Source organism: Rhinopithecus roxellana, chromosome 14, assembly GCF_007565055.1.
Source record: "Rhinopithecus roxellana isolate Shanxi Qingling chromosome 14, ASM756505v1, whole genome shotgun sequence".
Lineage (NCBI taxonomy): Eukaryota > Metazoa > Chordata > Mammalia > Primates > Cercopithecidae > Rhinopithecus > Rhinopithecus roxellana.
In genome coordinates this window covers 119,376,931-119,392,620 of record NC_044562.1, presented here as the reverse complement: position 1 = coordinate 119,392,620, position 15,690 = coordinate 119,376,931, and positions in this window count along the sequence as shown.

Genomic DNA, 15,690 nt, shown 5'->3' with positions numbered 1-15,690 from the left:
TATACTACAAGGCTACAGTAACCAAAACAGCATGGTACTGGTACCAAAACAGAGCTATAGAGCCAATGGAACAGAACAGAGTCCTCAGAAATAATACCACACATCTACAGCCATCTGATCTTTGACAAACCTGAGAGAAACAAGAAATGGGGAAAGGATTCCCTATTTAATAAATGGTGCTGGGAAAATTGGCTAGCCATAAGTAGAAAGCTGAAACTGGATCCTTTCCTTACCCCTCATACGAAGATTAATTCAAGATGGATTAGAGACTTAAATGTTAGACGTAATACCATAAAAACCCTAGAAGAAAATCTAGGTAGTACCATTCAGGACATAGGCATGGGCAAGGACTTCATGTCTAAAACACCAAAAGCAACGGCAGCAAAAGCAAAAATTGACAAATGGGATCTAATTAAACTAAAGAGCTTTTGCACAGCAAAAGAAACTACCATCAGAGTGAACAGGCAACCTACAGAATGGAAGAAAATTTTTGCAACCTACTCATCTGACAAAGGGCTAATATCCAGAATCTACAAAGAACTCAAACAAATATACAAGAAAAAAACAAACAACCCCATCAAAAAGTGGGCAAAGGATATGAACAGACATTTCTCAAAAGAAGACATTCATACAGCCAACAGACACATGAAAAAATGCTCATCATCACTCGCCATCAGAGAAATGCAAATCAAAACCACAATGAGATACCATCTCACACCAGTTAGAATGGCAATCATTAAAAAGTCAGGAAACAACAGGTGTTGGAGAGGATGTGGAGAAATAGGAACACTTTTACACTGTTGGTGGGATTGTAAACTAGTTCAACCATTATGGAAAACAGTATGGCGATTCCTCAAGGATCTAGAACTAGATGTACCATATGACCCAGCCATCCCACCACTGGGTATATACCCAAAGGATTATAAATTATTCTACTACAAAGACACATGCACATGTATGTTTATTGCGGCCCTATTCACAATAGCAAAGACTTGGAATCAACCCAAATGTCCATCTGTGACAGACTGGATTAAGAAAATGTGGCACATATACACGATGGAATACTATGCAGCCATAAAAAAGGATGAGTTTGCATCCTTTGTAGGGACATGGATGCAGCTGGAAACCATCATTCTTAGCAAACTATCACAAGAACAGAAAACCAAACACCGCATGTTCTCACTCATAGGTGGGAACTGAACAATGAGATCACTTGGACTCAGGAAGGGGAACATCACACACTGGGGCCTATCATGGGGAGGGGGTAGGAGGGAGGGATTGCATTGGGGAGTTATACATGATATAAATGATGAATTGATGGGTGCTGACGAGTTGATGGGTGCAGCACACCAACATGGCATAAGTATACATATGTAACAAACCTGCACGTTATGCACATGTACCCTAGAACTTAAAGCATAATTAAAAAAAAAAAAAAAAAAAAATTAGCCAGGCATGGTGGTGTGACTGGTAGTACTAGCTACTTGGAACGCTGAGGCAGGAGGATCATTTGAACCCAGGAGTTCTTGATTGCAGTGAGGTTACATCATGCCACTGCATTCCAGCCTGGGTGACAGAGTGAGACCCTGTCTCTAAAAAAAATAAATATAGGCCTCATAATAACCGCTTAATATATAAATGAATATTTTCTTCATTCCTTGTTAGGTCTTCAAGACATGTACATACATAACTGATTAATGTATTTTTAGCTTTAGCAAAAAATAAATAAATAAATACCTTACAGCATCTGACTAGTGAGTCACTCAAAGTGTTCTGTTATTCAAAGCAAGAACCTGTTTTTGATCAGCACTCTGAAAATAGGGAATGAATAATATGAATTCCAGATAAGGAATGTATAAATCCAATATCTGTTGGTTTTGCTGTCTTAAGCTTCCCACATCGTTCTTAACAAAATTCCTCTTACCTGGGGTTAATTCTTGTAGTACAAGTGAAATTGAACTTCTTGCATCCCAGATCATAGAGATATGACCCCTAAATGAATAAAGTTCTTCATCTCCTTGGCCACATTATCCAAGATGGACAATCATACTTTTCAGTGAAATTTACTACATAAACACTAAAGAGTTTGGGGGCTTCTTTTTTGGATTGCGATCTGTAAGTACACAAGTTTGTGGCTACAAGCAGCTGTCTTTCCCACCATTTGGGGAAATCCTGTTTGTGAATAAAGTCAAACAGGGTTGAGTAATTGAATAGCATCATTCAGAAAAAGTTTCTTGCTTGTCATTCACAAATACATAACCAACATACTTCCTTTTTTGCATAATGTACTTTGATTTGCATTTGCATTGCAAGCAAACAGTTTGAGAAATATAATTCACTCAACCATGGAGTTAACTGATTCCCTCTTGAATATATTTATATTTAGGAACTTGGGATTTTGAGATGAGTTCTTTAAGATAACTACCCGCTGATAAAGTCATATTTCCTTTTTATTTGTCTTTAAAGTATCTCAAGTGTCAAGCAAATAGTGGTAGGAAATTGAAATTCTGTGACTGAACACCCTCAATGTATACATTATAGTCACCAATATTTGGGGAGAATAATTACCAAAAAAAACTCTTCCAAAAAATACCTCACTTCAATATCATAAGAACTTAAATTCTATCATCAGAAGTTATTTCCTAATGTTAAGCCCTGTCATTTCCCTTCAGTCCTATTTTCAGAAATAAATAAAATGAGGCACTTACATCTTAGTGTGAATTTCTCAATTTTCTTCTATAATAAGAGAAATAACAGAAGAAGAGTGGGTGCCAAAATGTTTCAGAGAGAGGGTAAAATGTAAAAGGATCAAGAGAATGAGAAAACAAGACACAGACTGGGAGGAAATATTTGCAAAAGAAATACCTGATAAACGACTGCTATTCAAAATATATACAGAACTCTTAAAACTTAAGAAGAAGAAGAAAACAAACAACCTGATTTAAATATGGGCAAATATCTAAATAGACACCTCACCAAACAAAATATACAAATGTCAAGTAATCATAGAGAAAGATTCCCAACATGATAAGACATTAGGGAATTGCAAATTAAAATGAGATACTATTACATGTCTATTAGGATGGCTAAAATCCAAAACACTGACAACACTAAATGCTGGAAACAGGAGCAAAAGAAGCTCTCGTTCATTGCTGGTGGGAATGCAAAGTGGTACAGCCACTTTGGAAGAGAGTTTGGCAGATTCTTACAAAACTAAACATACTCATACCATATGATCCAGCAATCACACTCCTTGATATTTACCCACATTAGTTGAAAATGTATGTCCACATGAAAACCTACACACAAATGTTTATAGCAGTTTTATTCATAATTACCAAAGCTTGGAAGCAACCAAGATGGCCTTCAGTAGGTGAATGGGTAAATAAACTGTGGTACATTCCGACAATGGAATATTATTCAGCACTAAAAATAAAGGAGCTATCAAGCCACACTCAAAAAATGGAGGAACTTTACATGCATATTGCTAACTGAAAGGGGCCAGTGTGAAAAGGCTAAACCCTGTATGATTCCAATGACACGACATTCTGGAAAAGGCAAAAGCATACAGACAGAAGAAAGATCAGTGGTTGACAAGGGTTTAGGGGGAGGGAGGGATAAATAAGTAGAGCAGAGGGGCTATTTAGGGCAGTGAAACTATTCTGTATAACACCATAATGATGGCTACACATTATTATACATCTGTTAAAACCCACAGAACATACAACACAGAGTGAATCTTAATGTAAAACATGAATTTGAGTAGATAACGATGTGTCAGTGTTGGTTCATCGATTCTAACAAATACCACTCTGGTGCGCTGGTGAGAGATGTTGATGATGGGGAGGCTGTATGTATGTGGCAGGGGGTTACATGGGAACTCTGTATTTTCTGCTTAATTTCTTTTTAACTTAAGACTTCTCTAAAATATAAAGTTTTTTTAAACAAAACCAGTGAAACAGATGATGACCATAAGTCAACAAATGGTATGCATCATAATCCCCCCATCCCTATCACTCTTCAGTGGGAAGAACACGGGATTTAGAGTGTTCTATTCACATAACAAATATTTATCAAAAAGATGTTGTGTGCCTGTGCTAGGTGTCTAAATAAATACAAATAATCATTGCTTGCATGCAGCTTGTAGTCTAAAAGAGAAATACAATAAACAAATAAATATGTAATTACAGATGACAGTAAGTGCTATAAAGAAAATATATAGGGACCCAAAATAACATGTTAGTGGGGACAATTTTTTCAAGAAAGGGGAGAAGAAAGGTAGACCAGCAGATACAGAGAGAAGTGGGATCAAGGAAGCCTGTTTTTAACATGGCAGTACTAGATAATATTTGAATATTGGTGAGAATAGTCCAGTAGAGAAAGAGAAGTCATAAACACAGAAGAGAGAGATAGGTGGTAAATTATGAAGCAAGACCTGAAAATGAGGGTTGGAATCCAGAATGCGCATGAACGGCTTACTCTTTGATGGGAGGAATTCCTACATTGCAGCAGCAGGAGAAATGTAGAAAAAGAAGAATATTTTCAGGAACCCTAGTAAGAAGACAAAGGCCTTTCTGCCAGGTGAACAGAAATCTCCTTTTGGGGTTGTGCCATAGATGACAGAGGTAGAAAGCACTGAAATAATTTTTTATGAAATCTAATAGACATTGGCACCACCTTTCTTGGTTGGCAAAAAAAAAAAAAAAAAAAAAAAAAAAGAAAGAAAGAAAGGTTTTTTTCAATTACTGTGGAGAGTTTCTTTTTTGCCAGGGGCAAGATTAAAGCTATGCTGATGGGAGGAAAATCTCACTTTGTATCAACTAGACCCTATGTTCTCTGGGCTGTTTAAAAGCTTGTGTTGGTAACATACATTTGTTTCTTTTTTTTTTTTTTTTTTTTTTTTTGAGACGGAGTCTGGCTCTGTCGCCCAGGCTGGAGTGCAGTGGCCGGATCTCAGCTCACTACAAGCTCCGCCTTCCGGGTTTACACCATTCTCCTGCCTCAGCCTCCCGAGTAGCTGGGACTACAGGCGCCCGCCACCTCGCCCAGCTAGTTTTTTGTATTTTTTAGTAGAGACGGGGTTTCACCATGTTAGCCAGGATGGTCTCGATCTCCTGACCTCGTGATCCGCCCGTCTCGGCCTCCCAAAGTGCTGGGATTACAGGCTTGAGCCACCGCGCCCAGCTACACTTGTTTCATAACAATGAGAAAATTAGCCACTGTGGCTAGTGGGAAAACTAACCTGGAACTTGAGTAGCCACACTGGTCTGCACTCACAGGACATCCTCCATGGCCAGGGTCAGCAACAACTGTGCAAACTAGGAAGTTCATTAGCAACTGGCCAAGGTCTGAAACATTCTAGTGTGTAAGACAAGAGAGAAGAAAGAGGGGGGTGGCTTTTTATATGACAAGTGGAATTTTCTGGGGCACAGTATGTAGACCTGAGTAGGATTTAAAAGAAAGGGCTCCAAAACTGAGAGAAATGGGGAGTGATGGAAGCCGGAGAGAGAAAGAAAGAGACCTGAGACAGAGAATGTCCACTTGAGACACCTTCTTTTAGAAGGTCTGAGTGTCCCTGGCCCTTCCTTTGGTGACTCAAAAACATGACTAAGTCATATAAAATGGTTCTGTCCTCCAGCATAATATGGTCTTTCTGAGACCCTTTCAGTGCATATTTGATCTGAAAAACACAGAATGTGTTGTTGAATTTCAGATTACCCAGAAAACAAAGAAATACAAAATCCCCCAGAGTGAACCCTAATGTAAAACATGAATTTGGGTAGATAATGATGTGTCAGTGTTGGTTCATTGATTCTAACAAATACTCTGGTGTGCCGGTGAGAGATGTTCAGGAGGAAATTTAGGGGAGTGACTAGAACTGGCTCACCTTAGTCTGTGGTTTTAGGTCAGATGACATTGGTTACTGGGACAGGGGAAAGACAGCCACAGGCACTGGGGTAAAAACAGGAGGACTGAGAGAGGCTTTGTCACAACTGGGTCACAGATTTATGAGACAAGATTTTCAATGAGGATTTTAAAGAGAAAAGAGATAAAACAGTATTTGTGACAAGTTGGAGAGTGATACTCTTGAACAACATCAATTCCTGGGAAGAATTAAGGGCCCATTTAAGACAGGTACTAGGTTTAGGCATTGCCTCTACCGTTTATCGGCTATATGATTCTTTTACAATACACTTATCCTCTTTGAATCTGAGTTCCCTTGGTGGTAAAATGCAGATAGTAACACCTCTGATACAAGCCTGTAAAAAGAATTAAGATTATGTATATAAATTCTTTATGCATAGGAAATTCTCAAAAAACACTAGTTTCTTTTCTGCTTTCATGATACGTAAGCCTTACAAAGTGGTAGGGACTTTTATTTTTAGGTAAATATTCATCTGAGAGTGTTTTCCTAAGTAAGGTGTTAGCATTAGGAATATCACTTCCTAAATAATTTCAGGCATTTTGAACATGGAAAATTGTTCAGGGTATATATAATTCCTGAATCAGTGGGCTAACCACTGTATCCAGATGTTTTTATTCAAGTCAGTCTTAGGACCTAAAATATCAAACCAATCTCATTCAGATTTATTTATACCTAGAAGACAATCTTTCCAGAATGAAAATAAAACCCTTTTAAATTTTCTTATCAACATGTTACCTTTATGTTTTTACTATGTTATTGGTAAACTGATAATGAGAAAGCAATTTGATACAAATGCTTCTATTTGAAGAAAATAGGTTTTGGACTTCCAATGGAATTTTGTATTTCTTTGTTTTCTGGGTGATCTGAAATTCGACAATGCTGCACCAGGTTTTCATACTTTAATGTTCATCAGAATCACCTCAAAGCCATGTTAATAATTCAAGTTTGGGCACCTTCACCCTGGAACATGTGATTCTTTAGGTCTGAGGTGGAACCAAGGAATATGCATGTTCACCAGCATTCCAGGTAACATTAACGCAGGTGATCCTTAAACTTCATTTTGAGAAACACCTGCAGACTGACAAGATGTCTATTCCCTTTGGAAAAATTATTTATTTTTATCATGTGTAGAATCTAAAGAAACTTATTTTTTATTTTCATATACAGACCGTACTTGATTTTTCTCTTGCAAATAAAGAAGATATTCCTTCCTTACATTGAATTTATATTCACTTTGAGTGTTGCACTTTATGGATACATATATTTTACAGAGTTTTAAATGTTAATTTTAAATTTTTTTTTTTTTTTTTTTTTTTTTTTTTGAGACAGAGTCTCACTCTGTCATCCAGGCTGGAGTGCAGTGGCGTGATCTCGGCTCACTGCAAGCTCTGCCTCCCAGTTATAATATTTTTATAATGAAGGTCTATATGATTTGTATCTTTTTTATTAGAGGCTTTGACAGCTATTTAACTTATCACTTGATAGTACAATAGCAATACTTTTGCATTTTTCTTTACCTATGAAATCTATCTATCTTCATTTACTTTGAAGCCCCAAGGACTAATTTTTCTGCTTTAAATTCCTACCTTTAAGAATTTTATGTGAAAGAGAAGAGATGTCCTGAATTTCCTTGGGAATTTTCTCTGAAGGATATTTATTAACTATATCTTGTCTATCCTTTCTTTTGTTCCAACAATAAGTCATATTTCTTTACACATGGTAACTGATAACATTACAAACACAAAATTGCAAGCTTATGTAAAATTGAAGCCAGGAAAAATCTGGAGGATAACTATATGTCTTTTAGATAACTGCTTTTCAGGAGCATTCAAAATACATAGTCCAGATACCAAATAACAAGTAAATGTAACGCATTCCAAGATGGAACATGAGGTCTCAGTCTATTTTAAGAGGACGAAAAGACTGGAAAATATCCCAGAAATGTCATTGTGTGAGCAGGTTGAACAATCCACTAGCATAAAATGAATTTTTTGAAAAAGAAGTCACATTACACATTTATTACATTTAAGGAAGATGGTAGAATAAAAATTGTCAGATTTCCTTAGGGAAAACATTCAAATGAAACTCCTAAACTATAACTGAATATTACAGTTTCATCCATTCCGTTTGGAATCATGGGACCAGAAGGAATGACAGGCACTCATCTGGCCATTTTCCTACCTTTAGTCAATTCCCATCACTAAGTCACCTAAGCTTAGTAAATAATCAATCTCAGTTTAAATGCCTGTAGAGGAACAAACTTTAAAAATTTCTTATTTGTCAGTTCAACAACCAATGCGCAAGTTGAATCCATTTTATTCCTTCTTTTATTCAATCCAAAAATATTGATTAACATACTATGTACAAGGTACATCACTGCCAAAATCTCCAGACAAAAACTCCATAAAATTTAGTTGATTATTGAAGCATCTTTAATACATAATATCAAACATTAGATTTGTTCCAATGAGGTAGACGTTATACAAAATTGTGAATTTTAACGTTTTCTGCACTGTTCCTTTTCAGTTCATTACCCACTCACATCTCTATCCCCAAATCACAGTATAGAGAAGATTTGAGGAAATTTAAACTGTTCAGCTCAGGAATTCTTGAATATTTGCTTCATTTACAGGCATATAAATGTTTAATATTGATATTTGATAAGCTAATGATATGCACAAATGTTTAGGGTTGAGATTTGATAAGCTAATGAGATGCACAAATTTGTAATCTGTAGAAGCTATTGGCATGTATTTGTATTCAATCAGAAATGGCGTACTATTGTTACAGGACAGGAAAGAATTCAAACTACAGGTGCTCTTCGACTTACAATGGAGTTACATAACCACTGTAAGCTGAAAATACCATTAGTCAAAAATGCATTTAATACACCTAACCTACCAAACAATGTAGCTTAGCCTACCCTGCCTTAAACGTGCCCAAAACAATTATATTAGCTTACAGCTAGACAAAAATCATCTAACACAAGTACTATTTTATAATAAGGTGTTAAGTACTGTACACAGATGGGTGTTCTGTAGACATGATGCGATGAGATAACACAAAACACAATATTCCAAAACCACTGGTAACAGTACACTACAGAGTATTGGTTGTCTACCCTTGTTGTCACATAGCTGACTAGGAGCTGCAACTCACTGCTACTGCCTAGCATCTTAAGAGAGTCTCCCTACCACATATCGCTAGCATGGGAAAATACCAAAATTCAAAATTTGAAGTACGATTTCTACTAAATGCATATTACTTTCACACCATTGTAAAGTTGAAATATTCTTAAGTCAAACCATTGTAAGTTCAGGACCATTTGTACTTGGAGCTCCCCGCAACCCTTTATTTAGGTGGGAGAAAATAACAGGCAAGGGAGGGGTTACAAAGTGAATATACTTACTAGAAGATATAAATTTTTGGAAAGACAATATTTTGATGGAAAGAAATGAGGAGGCGTTAGCCACTCTAGCAGTTGCTGTTCTAAACTGTAAGTGGAATATTTTTCCCTTATATACTTATATACTCCAATATAACATCTGTGTATGATTGATGGGCATTTGGAGCTCCTCCCTTGCTTGCCCACAGGATGCAGACCCCTATATTTACCTCCAACTCTGCCTTCTCTAAAGTTTCTAGAATAGAAACATCTAGAATAGATGATGTTCTGCAAACACATAATATGTGTACATGACCTTGTGCCTTCATTCTATCACAATAATTTGTCTTTATCATGTTTCCCAGTGCCAAAATGTTCCACCATGTATATTCTTCATTCAGAATCTTATCTGAAGTGTCCAAGATAAAAAGTTGTTATATGATCATATCATGATATAAGAAAATTAACTAAACTGCACAAAACTCAGACTTTTCATATCTGATACATTCTTGCAAGTCTTCTTGGTTTCACCTGTCTCTCATTCTAGTCACCAGCGCAACAAATTCTTCGTGAGCTCTTCCCAGTTTCACAGCATCTTACCTCCATTCCACTGTACACGCCTCTTTTCTCCAGTCCTAAGCTTCTCTATGGAAATACAAGGACTCATACTTTACACAGACATAGCCTCGAATGTACTTCCTCATGACACAAAGTTGGCCAAAGGAGAACAGAATGCAACACATCAATGCTTCTCCCATTCTCCTCCCATCTCCTCACCCCTGGCATACAAGTATATGGTCTGGAATACATTTTGCATGGCTACTCAGCTGCACATTCAGTCTCTCATGGCAGTAAGCAAGTCATAGACTTATATTGTTCTCTTTTCTATTCTGCTTCATTCCTCTATCCTTCACTCCTACTCCCTGGAATTATTATCCAATAAAATACTTATAGATAGACTTTTGACTTAGGCTCTGCTCTCTGGAGGAACCCAGATAAGAAAGGCAATGACTTTCATTTTCATACTGACTTCCTAGAAATATTCTTCCCAATCTGTATTTATTATAGGTCAGTTAGGAGAAGAGGATAGTATCAATAGCAATATATTTTGGAAAGTTCTCCTCAACTAACCTGCCAGATATATATAGACTGCACATATTAGACTAGTTAGACTAGTTCTGGATACTATTCAATCAATATGATTGCATTACTTCTTGGAGTCATATTTTGTTGTTGTAGAAATATATCTCTTTTAGAAGACAAATTTCTTAGAAAACAATAACTTATGTTGAAATGTTTAAATAACTCACTTTTTCAAAAGCCTGTTTAATGTTTAAGTAATATGTGTTTTATAAAAAAACGTTCTCTGCACTGCTATGTCTGGGAACCCCTTTCATACCTCCCTCACTCCCCCAGTATAAGCTATAATATTCTACTTTTTCAAGAAATTTAAATATTAGATAAGCAATAGGAACTTGGTTATTTTTTCTTTTTGAAGTGCATTACTGATCAACAAAAACGCCACCTTTAATGTTAAGCCTACTTAACATTGCATAACAAAGTTGGGCTTTTTACATTTTAATATTCTAAATAGTTCAATGGGAAAATAATACTCCACAAATAACCTAGAAGACTGATGTAAACCCCCATTTCACCATAAAAATATAGATAATAAATAAAGTATAACTCTCATTTTTCATATATAAAGATGAACAGAAAAGTATTTTTTTAAATCCTGGGTATAAGAAAAGAGGTTAGAAAACTCATAGCCATAGTGTTTGATATGGTTTGGCTCTGTGTCCCCACCCAAATCTCATTTTGTAGCTCCCATAATCCCCATGTGTTGTAGAAGGGACCCAATGGAAGATGACTGAATCATGAGGGTGGATCTTTCCCATGGTCTTCTCATGATATTGAATGCACTTCACCAGATCTGATGGTTTTAAAAACAGGAGTCTCCCTGCACAAGCTCTCCCTCTTGTCTACCGTCATGTAACATGTGCCTTTCACCCTCCACCATGATTGTGAGGCTCCCCAGCCACGTGGAACTGTATGTTCAATAAACCTCTTTCTTTTGTAAAATGTCCAGTCTCAGGTATGCCTTTATTAGCACTGTGAAAACAGACTAATACAGTAAATTTGTACAACTAGAGGAGGGCATTGCTGAAGAAATACCCAAAACTGTGGAAGTGACTTTGGAACTGGGTAAGAGGAAAAGGGTAGAACAGTTTGGAGGACTTAGGAAAAAAAAACAGGAAAATGTGGAAAAGTTTGGAACTTCCTAGAGACTTGTTGAATGGCTTTGAAAAAATGCTGACAGTGTTAAGAACAATAAGGTGCAGGCTGAGATGGTCTCCGATGGAGATGAGAAACTTGTAGGGAACTGGAGCATAGGTGACTCTTGTTACATTTTAGCAAAGACACTGGGGGCTTTTGCCCCTGTCTAGATATTTGTGGAACTTTGAACTTGAGGGAGATAATTTAGGGTGTCTCGTAGGAGAAATTTATAAGCAGCAAAATCCCATTTTTTGAGGAGAAATTCAAGCCAACTGCAGAAATTTGCACAATAATGAGGAGTTGAATGTTAATCACCAAGACAATGGGGAAAAGGTCTCTAGGGCATGTCAGAAACCTTTGCGGCAGCCCTTCCCATCACAGGACCAGAGGCCTAGGAGGAAAAAGTGGTTTTGTGGACTGGGCCCAGTGGTCCTGTGCTGTGTGCAGCCTAAGGACTTGGTGCCCTGCATCCCAATCACTCCAGCTGTGGCTGAAAGGGACCAACATAGAGCTCAGGCCACGGCATCAGAGGGTGCAAGCCTCAAGCTTTGGCAGCTTCCATGTGGTGTTAAGCTTGCAAGTGCACAGAAGTCAAGAATTAAGGTTTGGGAACCTCTGCCTAGATTTCAGAAGGTGCATGGAAATGACTGGATGTCCAGGCAGAAGTTTGCTGTAGAAGCAGGGTCCTCGTGGAGAACATCTGTTAGGGCAGTGTAGAAGGGAAATGTGGGGTGGAAGCTCCCATACAGAGTCCCTACTGGGGTACCACCTAGAGGAGCCATGAGAAGAAGGTCACTGTCCTCCAGACCCCAGAGTGGTAGATCCAATGACAGCTTGCACCATGCACCTGGAAAAGTCACAACGCCAGCCCATGAAGGCAGCCCACGGGGACGCTGTACCCACAAAGCTACAGGGGCAGAGCTGCCCAAGACTATGGGAATCTACCTCTTGCATCAGCCTGACCTGGATGTGAGTCATGGAGTCAAAGGAGATCATTTTGGAGCTTTAAGACTTGACTGCCTTGCTGGATTTCGGATTTGCATGGGCCCTGTAGCCCCTTTGTTTTGGCCAATTTCTCTAATTTGAAATGACTGTATTTACCCAATGCCTCTACCACCATTGTATCTAGGAAGTAACTAACTTTCTTTTGATTTTACAGGCTCATAGGTGGAAGGGATTTGCCTTGTCTTGGATGAGACTTTGGATTGCAAACTTTGAGTTAATGCTGAAATGAGTTGAGACTTTGGGGGACTGTTGGGAAGGCATGGCTGGTTTTGAAATGTGAAGATATGAGATTTGGGAGTATGTTTAGGCTGTGTCCCCACCCAAATCTCATCTTGTATCTCCCATAATTCCCATGTGTTATGATAGAGACCCAGTGGGAGATTATTGAATCATGGGGGCAGGTCTCTCCCATGCTGTCCTCATGATAGTGAATGAGTCTCATGAGATTTGATGGTTTTAAAAATGGGAGTTTCAGCTGGGCATGGTGGCTCATGCCTGTAATTCCAGCACTTTGGGAGGCTGAGGTGGGTGGATCATGAGGTTAGGAGTTCAAGACCAGCCTGGCCAGCATGGTTAAAACCTGTCTCTACTAAAAATACAAAAATTAGCTGGGAATGGTGGTGGGCACCTGTAATCCCAGCTACTTGGGAGGCTGAGGCAGGAGAATCACTTGAACCCAGGAAGCAGAGGTTGCAGTGAGCTGAGATTGCACCACTGCAGTCTAGCCTGGGTGACAGAGCAAGACTCTGTCTATTAAAAAAATAAGTGAGTTCTCTGCACAAGCTCTTTCTTTTTGCCTGCTGCCATCCACGTAAAATGTGACTTGCTCCTCTTTGCCTTTCACAATGATTGTGAGGCCTCCTCAGCCATGTGGAACTGTAAGTCTAATAAACCTCTTTGTTTGGAAATTGCCCAGTCTCAGGTATGTCTTTATTAGCAGCATGAAAATGGACTAATACAGTGTTAAATGCAAGAGCCAATGGATAAAGGTCAAGTGTCTAATGGATATAGTTCCTAGATATAAGCCCTAGGGATTCAGGGATAGGGCTTCAAATAACAAATGTGGTTTAAAAATGTGCCTTAGTCCTGTACAAGGCAAAGAGTTGAAAGTGAATTTCTTGCAAAGCAGGAAACTGTGAATTGACACCACTCCATGAAAATGACAGTAGAATCATTTTACCTACCAACCCAGAAAGCAGCAAGAAAACTTACTGTGTGCCTATAACTCAGTGGCAATAAAAAGAATCCCACAGAAGGTAAAACACCATGATTATACCTGTACTTGAGTAAGAAGCCCAAATTTATACCATCTACATAGTGTTAAAATCCCAAACCCAGGATTTAACATAAAAACTGATGAATCTAGACTTTGGCAAAAACAAACCCAAAATTACTCTGCAGAGACACTATTTCTATTTAGGCTATAAAGGATGCTCACACAATGAATGCATACACTGAAAATAAGCTTATAATCAAAATTTATGAACTATCCAAAGGAATAATGCACCATAATAAAGGGTAATCAGAACAAACAGGACAATTAGGAATCAAAGAACCTAAGATACTAGATAAATTCAAAGATAAAAATTTTTTAAAGCATTTAAGAGAAGGAATGAAAAATGTAATAAAAGAATAAGGCACCAGAATAAAAATATAGATTTTAAAATATAATATTAAGGTTAAAATTTTGACAAGTCAAAAATGGCTAGACACAACTAGAGGAAGAAATGGTAAACTAAAGGAAACATGAGGAAATTACACAGAATATAGCACTAATAAAAAGGAAATGAAAAACATAGAAAAGCGGTTAAGAGATAAGGAGTTTAGAATGCAAAGGTTCAACATACAATTGATATACGTTCCAGTGAAAGAGAATAAAGATTATTGGGGAGAAGTAAGAGTAAATAACTAAAAAAAACTCAATTGAAAAAAGCAGAAGACTCACAAAGAGAGAATAAATCTCTGCCCAGACACATCAAAGTAAAATTAAAAATTATCTAAGGCAAAAAGAAAAATATTAAAAGAAACCAAAGAGAAAAAAATCCTCAGAGTAACAATAATTAGACTAACCAGAAACTCTTGATAAATAGTAAGAGGCCAAATAGATTACTCACTCAAAGTATTGGAGGAAAACAGGCAATCAAAATTAGAAACCCAGCTAAAACAGCATAGAGGACTAAAGGAAAAAATAAATATATTTTCAGAAAAACAAAGAATGAGATAGTTTACCACCAGTGACTGTTATTGAAAAAAAAATATGAAAAGATATGTGTCATGAAGAAAAAGCTAACCACAGAAGAGTAGAGTAGTGTACAAGAAGCAATCGCTGGCCAAAAAAAAAAAAAAGAGAGAAAATATTTTGGTAAATCTAAATAAGCATTGAAATATAAAGACAATGCAGTGGCTCGTGCCTGTCATCCCAGAACTTTGGGAGGCTGAGGTAGGAGTATCACTTGACCTCAGGAGTTCAAGACTAGCCTGGGCAACATAGTATGACCCTATTTCTACAAAAAATGTTCTTAATTAACCAGGCATGGTGGCACATGCATGTAGTCCCAGCTACTCCAGAAGCTGAAGTGGAGGATCACTTGAGCCTAGGAGGTCAAGTCTGGAGTGAGGTATGATTATACCACTGAACTCCAGAGTGGGCAATAGAGCAAGACCCTGTCTAAAAAAAAGAAAGAAAGAAATATAAAGACAATAACAAAATAATAATATACCCATGCATGAGATTTTTTGGTCCTGAGCAAACCTGTTATTTCTCTCACATGTATGGAAACTCCCAATTTAAGTGAATTCAAATTTCCTTAACTTCTCTACTTGTTACCATTGTTTCATGTTTAGCTCCTGAACACTTACTCTTTGCATAAGCTGAATTGAAATAGTAACACTTGTAACAGTCTCTTGTGTCTAGCATTCCACCTAACCCTTACTAACATGAGAATGCCCTGAGTGAAAGATGGAGAGGGGACATACTTATTCTCAACTTTACTTGCTTCTTTGAACAGGCCCAACAACCTAGGAATGATGGTAATGCTTAAGAAAACAAGCTAGGCTACATCCTCTAAATGAAGGACTAAGACAGTTCTCTTATATT